Source organism: Mesocricetus auratus, unplaced genomic scaffold (genome assembly GCF_017639785.1).
Source record: "Mesocricetus auratus isolate SY011 unplaced genomic scaffold, BCM_Maur_2.0 Super-Scaffold_100003, whole genome shotgun sequence".
Taxonomy (NCBI): domain Eukaryota; kingdom Metazoa; phylum Chordata; class Mammalia; order Rodentia; family Cricetidae; genus Mesocricetus; species Mesocricetus auratus.
In genome coordinates this window covers 1453537-1469070 of record NW_024429188.1, presented here as the reverse complement: position 1 = coordinate 1469070, position 15534 = coordinate 1453537, and the positions used below count along the sequence as shown (strand labels likewise).

The following is a 15534-nucleotide window of genomic DNA, read 5'->3' as shown; positions in this document are numbered from 1 at the left end:
ACAGATGTACTGGCATGGACCTCTAAAGCTGGTCTTGGGATGTGGAGGCTGCAGGATCAGAACCTCAAGATCATCCTGGTTAGAAAAGGAATTTGCAGCCAGACTGAGACCACAACACCCAAGCATATATATATATATATATATATATATATATATATATATATATATATATATTCCACACATTTCAATGAATACATAGGTGTTCACATTGACACACACTGTTCCTGGAGCAGCAAACTACTGTTTGATCTGCTTGGTGCTTCATATAAGACACACTGGGCAGTTCCAGTGTGATCCTCTTATAAACATACATAAATGATAATGGAATCTGGTGGCCTGTGGTGGACTCTAACAGTAAGGCAATCCCAGCCTGCCACACACTTGTTCTCACTCCTTTTCAATGCACCTAACTATGAACACCTCCCCCCTACACCACCACCCCTAAGACAGGGTTTAGGACCAGTTTTCCCACCCTCCACTGTTTGTTCACTCTCAGCACCTTGCAAGTGGTTCTTTCATCACAATGAGTCCCAGCAAAGCTGCAGAGCCCCTGGCAGGTCCCCTTCAGTGCTGCCACAGTGTCCACTAGGGCTGGGTGTGTAGTGGGGGGCTGATGGCCTCAAGGCCCTCAATCAGAGAGTGAAACTTCATTTCACATGAAAAGAAAAAAGAAATCTATCTGACTCCTCTAGGTAAGAAGCTGAGCAACAGTTAGACCTAGTCCTGTCTCCTCTCTGCAACTTACCTTACCTTTTCCCTACAGGGACAGAGCCAATCTTCCTGAGAAAGCATCCTGCATCTGCAGACAGGCTCTGGAGACATCCAGACTCCAGTTTATGAGAGACCTCTGCAGGAAGGGCCCAGGTTCTCTGCTCCATCTGTAGGCCTTCAGCTCTGGGACTCCTGCTGACTGTCTCCCCTCAAGGCTGCTCTTCATTGTACAAAATCCAGTTTCCAGGCAGCATGAACTGTGTCCAGAGACAGCAAATGGTGGTTGGTCTCCTATGATGAGGTGAGGTGAGAATCGGTGGTTCATGAGACTAGGAACATATGTGATTTTTATTTATCAAGCATACCTAAGCTTCCCAAGTGAGGAGTTGTATCCTGTTCCTAGGGACGTGGCTAAGACGTAATGATCTAAAACTCTGCGCAGAATATTTGGTCCTCTTCTGATTAGAGAATCAGGACCTCAACTGGTTGTATGGCACTGGGGAGCCCATTAGACTTGAATGAGTGTCAGAAGAGACTCCATTTTCAGGCTTTAGGCCACATGACTTACAGCATCCCTCTCACCCCCTCAATTTTTTTCCACCATTGGCAGGGCATGATGTCCGACCCCATGTAGCAGGATGCAAAAGTAAGCACTTTTGCATGATTCTTGGATGGTGTAACTTATACATTGAGTTTCATTCCAGCCATGGTCACATAGTGAAACTCTTTCTCTCAATAAAATAAAATAAATGTAAACAAAGCAAAAAAATTGCCCACCAAAGGAGACCAGGACTGCAACAAATATATACTAAAGAAACTACTTAATATGTACAGAAGTCCAGGACCCATGTGATGCCACCCAACTCAGTTTGGCAAAAGTCACCCATTGGTCATTTTGGGTCCTCAAGACCTGGGTTGCCAGTAGACATCCAGGACCCACCTGATTCTACTATGCTCAGACGGCCACATGGCACAGGCAAGCCAGTCGGGCTCCTAAATTCCTGGAATGGCAAGAAGTCACCCAGGGCTCATCTTATGCCACATTGCTCAGGTAGACAGAAGCCACTCACAGACTGCCTAAAGGCCTGTACTGGCAGAAAGACATCCAAGGCCCCAAGTGGTACTAGGCAGGTGGTTCACAATATGAGGAGCAAGTATGTGGTATAGAAAGAATCAGAATGGTTCATGTGCTGTAGAACAGGGCAGAACAGAAGCAAAAGTGGTAAGGAGTAGACATACGTGGGAGGCCTTGCCACTCAGGGCCTCTGTGACATGCGGACCCAGGCTCCTGCCAAGGGTCATCTCTGGATCCACGATCCAATCACAGCAAGAGTCTATGTGGCCATCTCCGGTCCATGTTGTCACCAAAGGCCACAAGGATGCCAAGTGTCTGGGATGCCTCCAGTGGACATGTAGGTGTCTAACAGCCATGCTGTTGCCAGAGCCATGATCAGCTTGTTGGACTGTGCTGCCAGCTGTGGCAATTGTGTGTTCCAGGCTTGAGTTGCTGCTGCTGAGGGGCATGTGTGGGTCCATAGCCCTAGAACAACCAGGGTCTGAGTTGACATCTGTTGCTCTCGTTGCTGTGTGGTTGCCTGGGGTCTGATATGCCACCTGGGAATGTATTAGTGCACAAGGGCCATACTGCATCTGGTTTATACAAATTAATTACATGTAATATTCTCTGATGCTATGATGACATCTGGGCCTACACTGCAGCTGGGGGATATATCTGGGCCTGTGGCCCTTCTGCATCCAGGATCTGTGTTGAGGGCTGTGGTTCTAGTTACCACAAGAGCCTTATGTATTCCTGGGGGTCTGGGCTGCCACCAATGGATTAATTCCATTTGCCGAAAAAACTCAAAAGAGCCTAATATAGACTCTGTCGTGTGGTTATTAGTGCTAACTGTAATGAAGATTTGTAATGAAAAGAAGCAAGCTGAACAGGGTAAATTACAAAATGTAAAATTTATGGTGAAATAGAACACCAAAAGTGGAATGGAACTAAGTCCTGTGTTCAAAGAGATAAACAGATTTAGAAATGGAATAAATGGAGTGGTGATTTCAGGGAAAGATCCCACTAGATGTTTCCAACATGTAAAAAGGAATTAAAGAAAAGCTTAGAGCCAAATATAGTGGTATACGCCTTTAATCCCAGCACTTGCAAGGCAGAGACAGGCAGATCTTATCCAGCTAAGTTTCCAATTTGTGAAAAGTAATTAAAGAAAAGCTTAGAATAGGATGTGTTGATGACCGCATTTAATCCCAACACTCAGAAGCCAGAGGTTGATGGTTCTTAGTAGGGGCCAACCTAGTCTACAGAGTTCAAAAACAGCCAAGCTTAGGAAACAGAGACATGGAAAACAGAAAGCTAATGAAAATGTAATTGAACATGGGGGCCATGTTCCAGCCCCACGAAGTAGCAGAACTTGAAAGTTTTTGGTCATGTGGTTCAGGCTTTAGATTTGAGGGTGCTAGAAATGGGTTATGGAAATAACCACCATGCTTAAGGAATGTCACTGAGACCAGGCATGTATCAGGAGTGTCCCTGACTGGAGGCCTAGTAGAAAGGCCATTATGTGAAGCTGTGAATTTGAAGCCTGGATTTCTTGAAGAATCCAAGATGCTAGAGATTTGAGAGTCGTGGCATACCTGCCGAGGAGGGCTGCTAACTGGGAATGGAACCAGTCCAACAGAAAGAAGTGTGTTACCATCAACAAAGCTGAACAGGGTTGGAGATGGTGTTTTGCTACAGAATTTGGAATATGTCCACCTTGTTTTTGGTCTTGTTGTCATCCTGTGTTTCCTCCCTATTCTCCTTTCCCTACATTTTGGAATGGCAATGTATAGCCTATGCCATTATATGTTGGAAGTATGCAATCTGGTTTTGGAGTTTGATTTTGCAGTGGATTACAGTTATGAGATTACATAATCTCAAATGAGACTTCATACTTTGGACTTCCAAACATTGATGAAATTGTGATAAACTATGAGGACTTTAGAATTTGAACTGAATTTATTTTGCACTATTACCCTGTTAAAAAGTTTATGGGGGCCAGGGAGAGGAATGTGGTAGTTTTAATGTATTTGCACCACATAATCTAGTAGAGAGTAGTGCTATTAGGTGATGTGACTTCGTTGGAGGAAGTGTGTATTGTCGGTGCAGGCTTTTTGGTTTCCTATACTCAGGGTACCATCAAATGGCTTGAATTAACTTTCTATCACCTACAAGATATAGGACTCTCAGTTCCAGCACCATGTCTGGCTGCGTATCTCCATGCTCCCCATCATTATGATAATGAACTTTAGGCTGAAACTGTAAGTGAGTCACCCCAATTAAATGTTTTCTATATTAAAATAGATGTACAAGAAGGTAAGGACTCTGTAGCAGCCAGGTTTGGAAAAGTCTTAGAATTCTAATGAGGGGGCTAATTAAAATATGATCTATCCCATATGAAAGTCTTCTGTGGCATAATACTAAGTGAAAATTGAATACTAGCATGGGTCACTTAAGTAATAGAGAGGACAGAGAACTCCAGAGTTGGTGTGCTCAGAAGAAGGGAAAGCCCTTGTGAAATCCTCCTGGAAGTTCTACCAACACCTCTTTCACGATTCTGTTAGACCTCGGAAACAACAGCTGACAGGACCTAAGCACAGAGGGAAAATCCTGTGTCTCCACAGTGAGCAGCTGGAGGATACTGAAGGGAGAGCACAGGAGGGAACTGGGGAAGCCTCTACAACAAGAATCAAGCTTACAGGGTCCAGTCGCCCATGTGAGGAAGGAGATGAACTCCCCCAGCAAGCAGAGTGAGAATGAACCCAGCAGCTCTTTCAGGACCTCCACTGCTGAGATTAGTACGAGAGACATCTTGCTTGGAACCTCTTATCCCTGAGGCAGGACATAGGGTCAACCCCATATGGCCTTCTGAAGCTTGCAGATGTTGACATAATAAATTTCAGTCACTTGTAGGCATAGCTTTGCTGGAAGATTGACAGAGCATTGATAGAAAACCAATTGGATTGGAAAAGGGCTCTTGTCCTGCATGTAAGCAGAGACCCCTTGTCCTGGGATGCTTCAGTTGTTAGCAGAGGAATTACAGAGCAAGTGTTTTCATCCCTACACTGGCTATTGTTTAACCCAGTGTGTCCAGAATATCTAGTGAGTGCCACGACATAAATAACAGGACTCCTGCAGTGGTATGGGTGGTGACAACTGGAAGTGCACGGTGGCTAGAAATCCTGTAACTTGACCAAACAATCAAGTGTTCCGAGGTTTCTTTGACTTTATCTCCCAGTCCTTTGTGATGAAGACAAAAAGAATGAAAAATAAGTAACCTACATAGGGTTGGCAAGCAGTACACACACACACACACACACACACACACACACACACACACACGCACACACACACACCAACTTTTCTTTTTGTCTCATTTATAGTATTCATCTCTCACAGTATAAATTCCCACCACAGCAGAGCACTCAGTCCTCCCTCCTCTCCTCCCTCTTTCACCTCTTGTCTCCCCAGATGCATTCCTCTGCTTCTCTTCAGAAAAGAGCAGGCTCCTGGAATACCAAAAGGACAAAGCATAACAAGTTGCAATGACAATAGGCACAAACCCACTTATCAGGGAATGACAAGACCAAACAGTAGGGGGGAAGGTTCCCAAGGGCATGAAAAGCATCAGAGACATGATCACTTACATTAGTAGGAGTCCCATGAGAGCAATGGGCTAACAACCATGAGATTGAAGCAGAGGACCTAGTACATAACCGTGCAAGCTCTGTGATTATTTCTTCAGTGTCTGTGAGCCCTCATAAGTCTTGATCAGTAGATTCTGTGTTCCTATTCTCCTGGTGTCCTTTAATCCCCTGGCTCCCACAGTTCTTCCTCTCCCTCTTCCTAGAGAGCCCATGGGGATCTCCAATTTGGGGTCTCTCTGTGCCTAATTGATTGGATGTGTGTCTCTCTCTGCATCTGGATGAGCAGTATTTTAAAGTTCAGCAGCTGCCATGCACAAATGGGAAAATCTAGGAGGCATCTTTATCTGGTGTATGGGCACTTCAGACATTTGATGAACATCCCACCTCAGTGTAGGATTCTGTGTACAGGCATGGGGGATCTGGGGATTTCCAGTTGATGGTGGCAAGTGGGTAGGATTATTAAAGGACCTGTATTGATGATAGTCAGTCCAAGCAGGTGTAGGTGAAGGAAACACCCCTGCTATGGAGGAAGCATGCCATCTCCTGTGTGGCAGGAGGGCTCCTTAAAGGTGACACAAAGAAGTGTTTCAGAATGCAGAAGACAGTGGGACAAGGAGGAAAGATAACTGTAAGTGTGAATGGAAAGTGAAGAAAGCCTCTGGGTAGGGCGATTGCTTACATTCTCCCAGGGTAAATAAAGTCTTTACATTTCAACAGACAAGGTTTTAAAATTCTCCCTGACACCCCTCACATCCCACCTCCTACCCTGCTTGTGTGGGTTACTAAAGTATCTTGGGCATGGGCTGTGTTAAGTAGTGTTTTGGAGATGCTGAAACAAAACATACATATTTTCAAGACCATCATACTGGGATATTCCCTGGAGAAGAAATATGGTCACAGCTTCAAACTTGAGTCTTGCCCTGACAAAGTGCTTAGAATGTTTATTCCTGAGATCTATGATTCTTCCAGGCCCATGACAGGCTACAGGGCAACATCTCTCAGTCAGTGTGTTTATTGGAAATGGTAGGATGTAAATGAGCCTGCAAAGAAAATTTTAAATCTGATTGTTCTGCAGAAGCCCTGTGAAATTGCCAACTGTTCATTCCAACCATCACCCAGTGAGGCTACAAGAAGCACTCTGAGGAAATCTTTGTCCCAGACACACCCAGAGCCCCATTTAGATCAAAATCATCGGGGCCTTCAGTCTGAGAGGGACTACTGAAGAGGCAGGTTAACCTTTCATCAGATCTGCACACAGAGTGTGGGAATGTACATGACCCTGAATGGCACTTCAGTGACCTTAGGGAGAGCAGAGAGAGGCTCATGGTCTCTCAAACCTTCTGATGCATAATCCTGAGTTTGAACAAAGGACTAGGTCAGTGTGGTTGTCCTGGGTAGACACTTTAAACCATGATGAGTTGCTAGGAAATGAGGAATATCTCTTGTGTGCTGTGTGTCAAGATCTCCTCAAAGTGCCTCCTGTTAAATAACACTCATCCATTACAAATAACTGTGCCTGTGTGGGATTAATTATTACATAAAATACACAAAGACATGAGGACTGAGAGAAATAACACAGTGTGTCTTACAAATGCTGCAGCCAGTACATAGACCCAACTTCACAAGTGTGGGGTGGGATGTAGACATAAGCTTGGATGTGGTAAGATCAGGACTTAGAAATAAGCTAAAACGGTTGGGTGGAACATAGATACAAGGTCAAAAATGGCGGGGTAGGATATAGGCACAAGCTTACAATTTCTGGAGCTGGGACATAGACACAACTCAAAAATGTGGGGTGAGATATACACACAAGCTCACAAATAGTGGAGCTGGGATATACACACAAGCTATGTGAACCAGAGCTGGCAGCCCTCTTGAAGGAATGGTCTCAGGTCCATTACTTGACTTATAGCTGTGAGCGCCCTCATTTGCATTTTCCCCTCATGTGCTGCTGACTGTGTCATTTCTCTGCTTTCTCTGTGGTCCCAGGACAGGCTTTTGAGTGAGCTGAGGCTGAGGCTCTTCTTTTCTTGAGTGTTTCCCCCACTGCCAGGCAGCCTTTTCAGTTCTACCAAGTCATTCCAGAAGCCCCAGGATGTCATGTGGTCACCATTTTCATCTGTGACATTGAGACAGCTGGTCTACCAGACACACACACGAAATCCAGTGGATGTGGATTCAGTGAGAACTAGAAGGGAGGGAAGAGAGCTGCTGGCATTTCTGTGAATGGTGCAGTGATGGTGGATCCCGGTTTGTCCCCACCTGCTGACATCTCAGACTCCTTCACCAGTTCTCCTACCTGCATGCTTCACACACTTCCACCAATGGCCTTGTTGGGGCACCACAGGGTGAATTTAGGAATGGGCCTATCTTCTTTCTATACAGATAGTTGGAATGTCTTTTGAACACATTGATTTCCATGGAGCCATTGTTTATATGACACTGTTAGGTGCCCTAATTCTGTTGGCAATGCTGTTCTTTGATGTGACAGTATTTGTTTTACCTTATTGTACTTGTTACATTTTAATATTGTCTCTTAGAGTCTGTTCCTTTATATTGAGAGCAGAAAGAGAGTGGATCTGGATGAGAGGGGAGGTGTGGAGGAACTGGGAGGAGTTGACAGAGGGGAACAAACCATAATCAGGATATATTTTGTGAGAAAAGAATCTATTTTCAAAAGGAGGGAAATTTAAAAGGAAATGATTCTACTCTTTTTTTTCTTTTTACTTAAATTAGAAACAATCTTATTTTACATATTAATCCCAGTTCCCTCTCCCTCCCATCCTCCCATGCCCCCCATGGACCACTTCTTCCCCCTCGTTCCACACCCTATCCACTCCCCAGAGAAAGAGAGAGGCCTTCCATGGGGGATCACCAAATCTGTCAGCCCATATATTTAGGCTGAGAAAGTATCCCTCCATGGAGGAATGGGCTCCCAGGTTCCATTCAAGCACTATTAATAAATACTGGTTGCACTGTAAGAAGTCCCATAGACTGCCCAAGACTCTGTCACCTAAGTTCAGGTTCAGTCCTATGCTGGTTCCCTTATGAATGTAGTTGTTTCCATCAGAAACATGGAATGGAAAGTTAACATGCTCCAGAACTGTTCCTACCAAGGTTCCAGTCAGTGCCATCCTTGTGAAAGACTCTGTATCCTCAGGATTTTCTCTGTTTCCAGCTGAACATTCATGTCCCTTGTCAGCATGATCTCTAATATGTAGTGCAGATCGGTGGCCAGTTGCAGCAGGCTTGCACATTGTTCTCAGGTGTTCCTTAGTAGTCAGGAGAGATGTAGTTGCAGATTCACAGAGTATTAGCTCTGGTGCTAGTATTGCAACAGGGAATTTGAAGCACTGAAAAGGTGAGCTTGAGCCTTGACCATGTGCTCTGGGGGAGGATACAAGGGGACTCAACTCCTGTTATCTACAGAAAGGCTTCTTTCCAAGACTGTGGGGTAGATGGTGACTACTTACAGGGCACCTCTCTGGAGACTTAGAAACAACTACTCAGTGGAAAATAACTTCCAGGACTATCATCTGCACAACTAAATGGCTAGTGGTGAAACCATCAAAGCCCTGCTTTCCCTCTGTGGTTCATCAGACAGTTCTGATCCTTCACTGATTCTCTGCTCTACAGCCTCACCCAACATAGATGGGAGAGCAATAGTGACAAATGCTGTAATTTAGGGGGCCTTTCTCCATGTCAGACACTTATTTATCCAGCTACATTTACTAGGGGCCAACTATGTGACAGGAAGTAGCCTAGAAGCTGGACATATGGTAAGAAGGGGTCTAAGACTTGGACATTATCAAGGGCACTGTTGAAAATGCCCACACTTGTAGAGTTTATCTTGTACTTTGGTTTACCAAAGTAAAAACTGAAGTTAATGAGTCAACATGCTGTGATTTGCAGTGCAGTATGAGGCAGAATTTTGCTGTAAGGAAAGCAAATGTGGATGGGGATGGGGATTGGAGGTTGGGTGTTGCCAATGATGATTGGTGGACATTCACTTAAGGTTCTTTGCGATCAATATTTCATCGTTTCATTTCCCCTTGTTAACCCCCAAGACCTGCCATATCATCTTCCTTGTTCTCTTTCAAATTGTCTCCTTTTCTGTGAATCATTGTTGTATTCATATATGTATACATATTCCTAAATTAATAAATACAACCTGTGCAATCTGTTTAATGTTACTTGTATGTTTATATTTTCAATACTAAGCATTTGGTATTACCTACTAATCCCCGGTCTCAGTATCCCTTAGTTTTCTGTACTTCTATTAGACTTCATGCCTGCTGCCCCCACTCCTCAACCCTGTCCATGTTGGCATGTCTTTTAGGGTCATCCTTGTTCATCTCATATTTATGCAGTCATGCTGGTGTAGCTTCTGACTTCCCTAGGAGACACAGGCTCACAGCAAACTCCCCTGTTCTTCTGGCTCTTACAATCTTTCTATGCCCTCTTCCACAATGATCCCTGAGCCTCGGCTGCAGGAGTTTTGTTGTAGATGTATCTGTTTGGATCTTCTTCACAACTCTGCATTTTGACTGGTGGTAGTTTTCTGTATTGATCTCTTTATGTTACAAAGTGAAGTTTCCTTTGTGATGGTTGAGGACTACATTTATCTGTGTGTATAAGGGAAAATATTTAGACTATATTCGGGGATTATGGTGGCTTAGTGAGCTGCAGAATCTCCTCCAAGATTCATGACTTCACCAGGCTATGGATACTTGACTAGCTGTCTGGTACCAGGCATGATGTCTCACTTTTGTGTGGGTCCTAAATCTAAATAGAAACCAGTTTTTATACCCAAGGTACACATGCCTGTCAATACTACACCCTGATGGTTATCATGCCATAACTTTTGTTGTTGTCCTGGATTTGCTTTCTTTTGTTTTTGAGACATGGTATTTTGTCTACATAGGCCTGGATGTCCTGGATCTCACTCTTGAGACCATGCTAGGCTGGAACTCAGTTCTACCTGACTCTGCCTCCAGAGTACTGAGATTAAATGTGTACCTCCATGCCAAGCTCTGGCCCAGCATGGAGTGTTCAGTGCCATCCTCACTGAGATCCTACCCGTGCAGATAGTTGTACATAGAGAGAGATCATAGTGGTAAACAATGAGGGATCAGAGTGTAAATGTGTGTGGAGGAAGAGTAAAAACAGGAAGAATAATTATATGAGAGGTAAGAGAGTATTATAGCCTGTGGCAGGACATTCAAACACTGTGCTAGGCAGGGGAAGACATGGACTTGTTGGGAAGACAGCTACTCTAGAAGTGGTTGCAATCTAAGACAGAAACTGTGGAATATGAGGAAAGAGGGTACACGGAATCTGGAAAACCTGGTCACTCTGTGAGTGGAGGCCTAATGCTTTGCTCCATTCCGGGAGCAGAGGGTATGTGGGAAAAGGTTGCCAATGACCCTCCAAGCAGCATGTAGTAGGTATTAGGAGTCAGAGGAGATGAAGCTTGTTGTTGTCATCCTCCATTTTATTCAGGAGTCAAACATCACTGGCTACATTTGATATCCTGAGAGCCCACTTGGAGGAGAGCAGGTCCAGTCACCCATCAAAAGCAGCTTTGTATTTTTCAATTTCTATTAGTGTATATTAACCAAAGAATAAATCATTTTATAGTTCCCTTTTTGCATATATGACAATCTGTAAAGGTTTCAAGAAGGCTCCATAACTGTCTCCAAAATAATCAGACTGATTTTCATATCCTGGTGGGAAGCCTATCTAATTTATTCAACAATGTTCTGCGTGTGGCCTTTGCCTTCATTTGTCCTGCCCCCTTTCTGTCTGTCCGTCTGTCTGTCTGTCTGTCTGTCTGTCTCTCTCTCTCTCTCTCTCTCTCTCTCTCTGTGTGTGTGTGTGTGTGTGTGTGTGTGTGTGTGTGTGTGTGTCTGGGAAAATTAACATAAGCATCTTTGTCCACAAATCTTCATATGATAAGCCAGTTATTTCCTTGGTTTCATAGGGAAACTGCTGTTGTTTCCAATAATTCCTTTAGTGCACAACCCCTGTGCTATCACTCATAGGCCCTCTACCCAAGAATCATAGGTTGTATTACTCTTTAATACAGGTGGTAAACAGTTCAGAGAAGTAAAAGAACTTGATAGCCAAACCTTCCCCTGCTAACATGTCCTCAGCTTTTCTCCCATGCATCAACACATTCATGCCTGTATCCCAAATATGTCCCCACAAATACATCCATAGCTAGGAATTATACATATCTAAACTGTTATAGCACATGCATGTGTTGAATTCACCCCACTCTGACCATCTCCTCCCCCAGTTCTGTCCCCAGAAATGTTGTAGCTACTAGCTGCATGGACAGTTCTGGAAGGTGGAAGATGACCTGTGTCTTTGTTACTGTTCTCACCAAGGCATTTTGTGCTCTCCATGATCTGACCTGTACTGCTAAAAATTACAAGTCATGTGACATCGCTGGTCAACCTCAATCTGTTCCCAGTAGCTTTATGCTTAGGTTCTGGTATTCTAATTGTCTCAATAAGGTGTGTGAGTGAACCAAGTATGTTCTGAGCTATGGGTTACATAGACCATATATACCATACCCAGGAATCTAGTACATTTATCCCACTCTGGTTAATATGGCTGTGGTTGATGGAGACAGGGGTCCTTTGGAGTTGGATTAGGGGAGTCATTTTGGTCTGTTCTGTTCTTCTATGCAAGCAAATGGGACTGTGACTGTAGCACTCTTTTTAGGGCCTTAAGTACTACTATTAGCAGGCACTGTGTTTGTAGAGCCTGGAACCTCAAAGATATCCTCTGAGAAATGACTGCCATTAATCACATTATTCCAGTGAATAAGAGCTTAAAGGAAAGGTTAAAGAAGAGGCTATTTGTGAAACATCTCTTTAGAAGACACCAATGTCTTACATTGAGTAATAGTGATCTGTGCCTCCACTTGAAGGAATTCTGTCCTGGATTCCCAATGTCTCACATAATCAAGTACAAGGAAAACTGGGCTAAAACCCGTATTTCAGATGCAAAGAGCACACGGTTTGCTTCTGGATATTTCGGTACCCATAAACAAAACAAAACAAAATAGCTGTATAAACCAGTTAGAAACCAAGATTTCCATTGCTGAAACCATCAGGGGCTCCTCCTGAGATGTGTATATGCGTGTGTTTGTAGGTGCTCCAGGAGTGTGAGCAGCAGGAGCTGTTTTCAATTGACCCTTGTGTTTCTAATATGTGCTTTCCTTCTTTGAAAGGATGGAAGAAGAGCAGCAGCCTGAGAGTTCAAGACCACCCCAAAAGAAAGCAAAGATAGCTGAAATCAAGAGAAAGAAACATGTCAGGTTTCTCTTGCCTCACCAAAGTTACAGGAAAAGGAACCCCTCTTCCTCTCAAAACGCAGATCAGAAGATGTTCAAATGTGAATGCCACTACTGCCAGAAATATGTGGGAAACACATCTGGGATGTCTGCAGGGACAAGGACAGAAGCAACCTCTCATACACTCTCCTTAGAAAAGCTGACACTAGACCTCGGTAACTTGACACTCAACCCATGTACCACACAGCCCCCTCTTATGCAAGAAAGAACACAAAAAATAGAAAATGACACCATGAGTTGCAAACCGAACGGCAAAAGAATATTTAAGAGACTTTTCCACGAATGAACAGAATAACTCTGTCCTTAATACCCTCCTTTGAAGACAATCACAGCCTACAGGATCGTGAATGTCAACATCACCAACTGATGCCCGGGGTGAAATCTTTTTGGCAGATTGGTCAGGAGGAGTAACAACGTCCAGCCTGGTGACAATAACACCATCACATGTTGAGACTTAAACCTATTCCAGAAATGTTGCATTCTTTTCCTTAGTAGTTTTGGCATCCTTCCTGGGACATTCTGGGGAGAGATGCTCCTCGGCAAGGGCAATTACATAGCCATGGTTCTATACTCCCCATGCTGCTGTTACCATAGACGAGCTACCCTGTTCCCCTCCTCAGGTTTAAGCTTTTCCTTCCTTCCTTTGTTGCTGTTCTCAAAACGTCCTCCATTCCATTTTATTGACTGGAGGGCAGAATGAGCACTAGGTCTAGTGGAGGTGTGTGTGTATGTGTGTGTGCGCACACGCACGCAATTTTTGTTTCAAAGCTGGCTTCCAATATTTTCTTTCTGTTGTGACAAGCTTGCCTGGAGATCAGTGGAACGAGGTAGCTGTTACTTAGCCATAGAAGATAGGTGGTGGTAGTTCAAGCCTTTAATCCCAGCACTTGGGAGTTGGAGACAGGAAGTGACAAGGTAGGGCAAAGACAGGTTCTCAGCCCATTTGGTCAGAGGATCCTGAGAGGTAAGAAGTTAAACTGGTTTTCACTGTTTTCTGTCCTTCAGATTCTCTGTTATTCCATGTTACTAGGCCATTTTTACTTCTTTTTTTAATGATTAAGGTTCATTATAGTTATGCTTCACTAGACTATTATAGATACGGAAGAATGAGATCATATCGAGCATCCTTCATCTAATTCATTCCCATGATAGTTTACCTTACTTTTTTGCCAGAATGCTTTTTTATTAATGTTTCTTTTTTCTTTTAGAAAAAATTTTATCTGACAAATCAATCCCAGTTCCCTCTTCCTCCCATCCTCACATACCCCCCACCAACCCCCACTCACTCCCCAAGGATAGTAAGGCCTTCCATGAGTAATCTTCAAAGACTGTCATATCTTTGGAGGAGGGACTAGGCTCTCTTTCGTGTATCTGGGCTGCAAAAGATTCCCTTCATAGGGAATGGGCTCCTAAAGTCCGTTTGTGCACTACGGAGAAACACTGGCTCCACTGTTAGAGGTCCCAGAGACTGCCCAGGCCTCCTAGCTGGCACCCACATTCAGAAGGCTTGGTTCGGCCCAATGCTGGTTGCCCGGCTTCAAAACTGGGATCTCAGAGCTCTCACTAGGTCAGGTCAACTGTTTTGTGGGTTTCTTCAGCACCATCTTGGCTCATTTGCTCATCTCTCCTCCCTCTCTACAACCAGATTCCAGGAGTATGTCTCAGTGCTTAGCTTTAGGTGCCTGCTTCTGCTTCGATTCGTTACTGCATGAAGGGTCAAGGATGACAACCAAGGTAGTCATCAATTTCATTGTAGGGAAAGGGCATCAAAGACAGCCTCTCCACTACTGCCTCGATTCTTAGTTGTGGTCATCCCTGTGTATTCCTGGACATTTCCCTAGTGCCAGACCTCTCTCTATACAGATACTGGCTCCCTCTATCAAGGCATCTCCTTTCTTGCCCTCATCTATTCCTCCCATGACTTTGTCTTCCTGATCCCTCTTGTTCTCACCCCTCCTCTTCTCCCCTTCTATTTTCCTACCTCTCACTTCTCCACTCTACGTGCTCCCATTTTGGTCCCTTGACCCTTCTTCGGGGAACCATGAATTTTTCTCTTGGGGTCCTCCTTGTTTCCTAGTTTCTCTGGTGATGTGGATTGTAGGCTGGTAGTCCTTTGCTCTGTGTCTAATATCCATATATGAGTGAGTACATACCATGCCTGTCTTTCTGTGATTGGGATGCCTCTTGGGATGTTTTCTTCCAGTTCCATCCACTTGCCTGCGAATTTCAAGATTTCATTTTTTTTTCCACTGAGTAATAATCCATTGTGTAAATGTACCACATTTTCTCCATCCATTCTTCAGTTGAAGGGCATCTAGGTTGCTTCCAGGTTCTGGCTATTACAAACAATGCTGCTATGAACATAGTTGAAAATATGTCCTTGTTGTATAAATATGCATTCTTTGGGTATATGCACAAGAGTGGAATTGCTGGGTCTTGAGGTGGATGGATTCCCATTTTTCTGAAAAATCACCATACTGATTTCCAAAGTGGTCATACAAGTTTGCACTCCCACTAGCAATGCAGGAGTGTTACTCTTTCTCCCCATCCCCTCCAGCATAGACTGTCATTGGTGTTTTTATTTTAGTTATTCTTACTGGAATAAGATGGAATTTCAGAGTTTTGAGTTGCATTTCCCTGATGGCTAAGGATGTTGAAGTGTTTTTCAGCCATTTTAGATTCCCCTATTGAGAATTCTCTATTTAGTTCTGTATCTCATTTTTTAATTGTTTTATGGCTAGCTTCTTGAGATC

General features: G+C 43.9%; 1 long non-coding RNA gene across 1 annotated transcript; it reads left to right on the top strand.

The window, feature by feature from the left end:
* Positions 1-580: 580 nt before the first annotated feature.
* Positions 581-13244, top strand: LOC121139796. The gene is made up of 3 exons (XR_005876678.1): positions 581-692; positions 764-1012; positions 12659-13244. It is a non-coding gene; the product is annotated as an uncharacterized LOC121139796 (long non-coding RNA).
* Positions 13245-15534: the final 2290 nt, after the last annotated feature.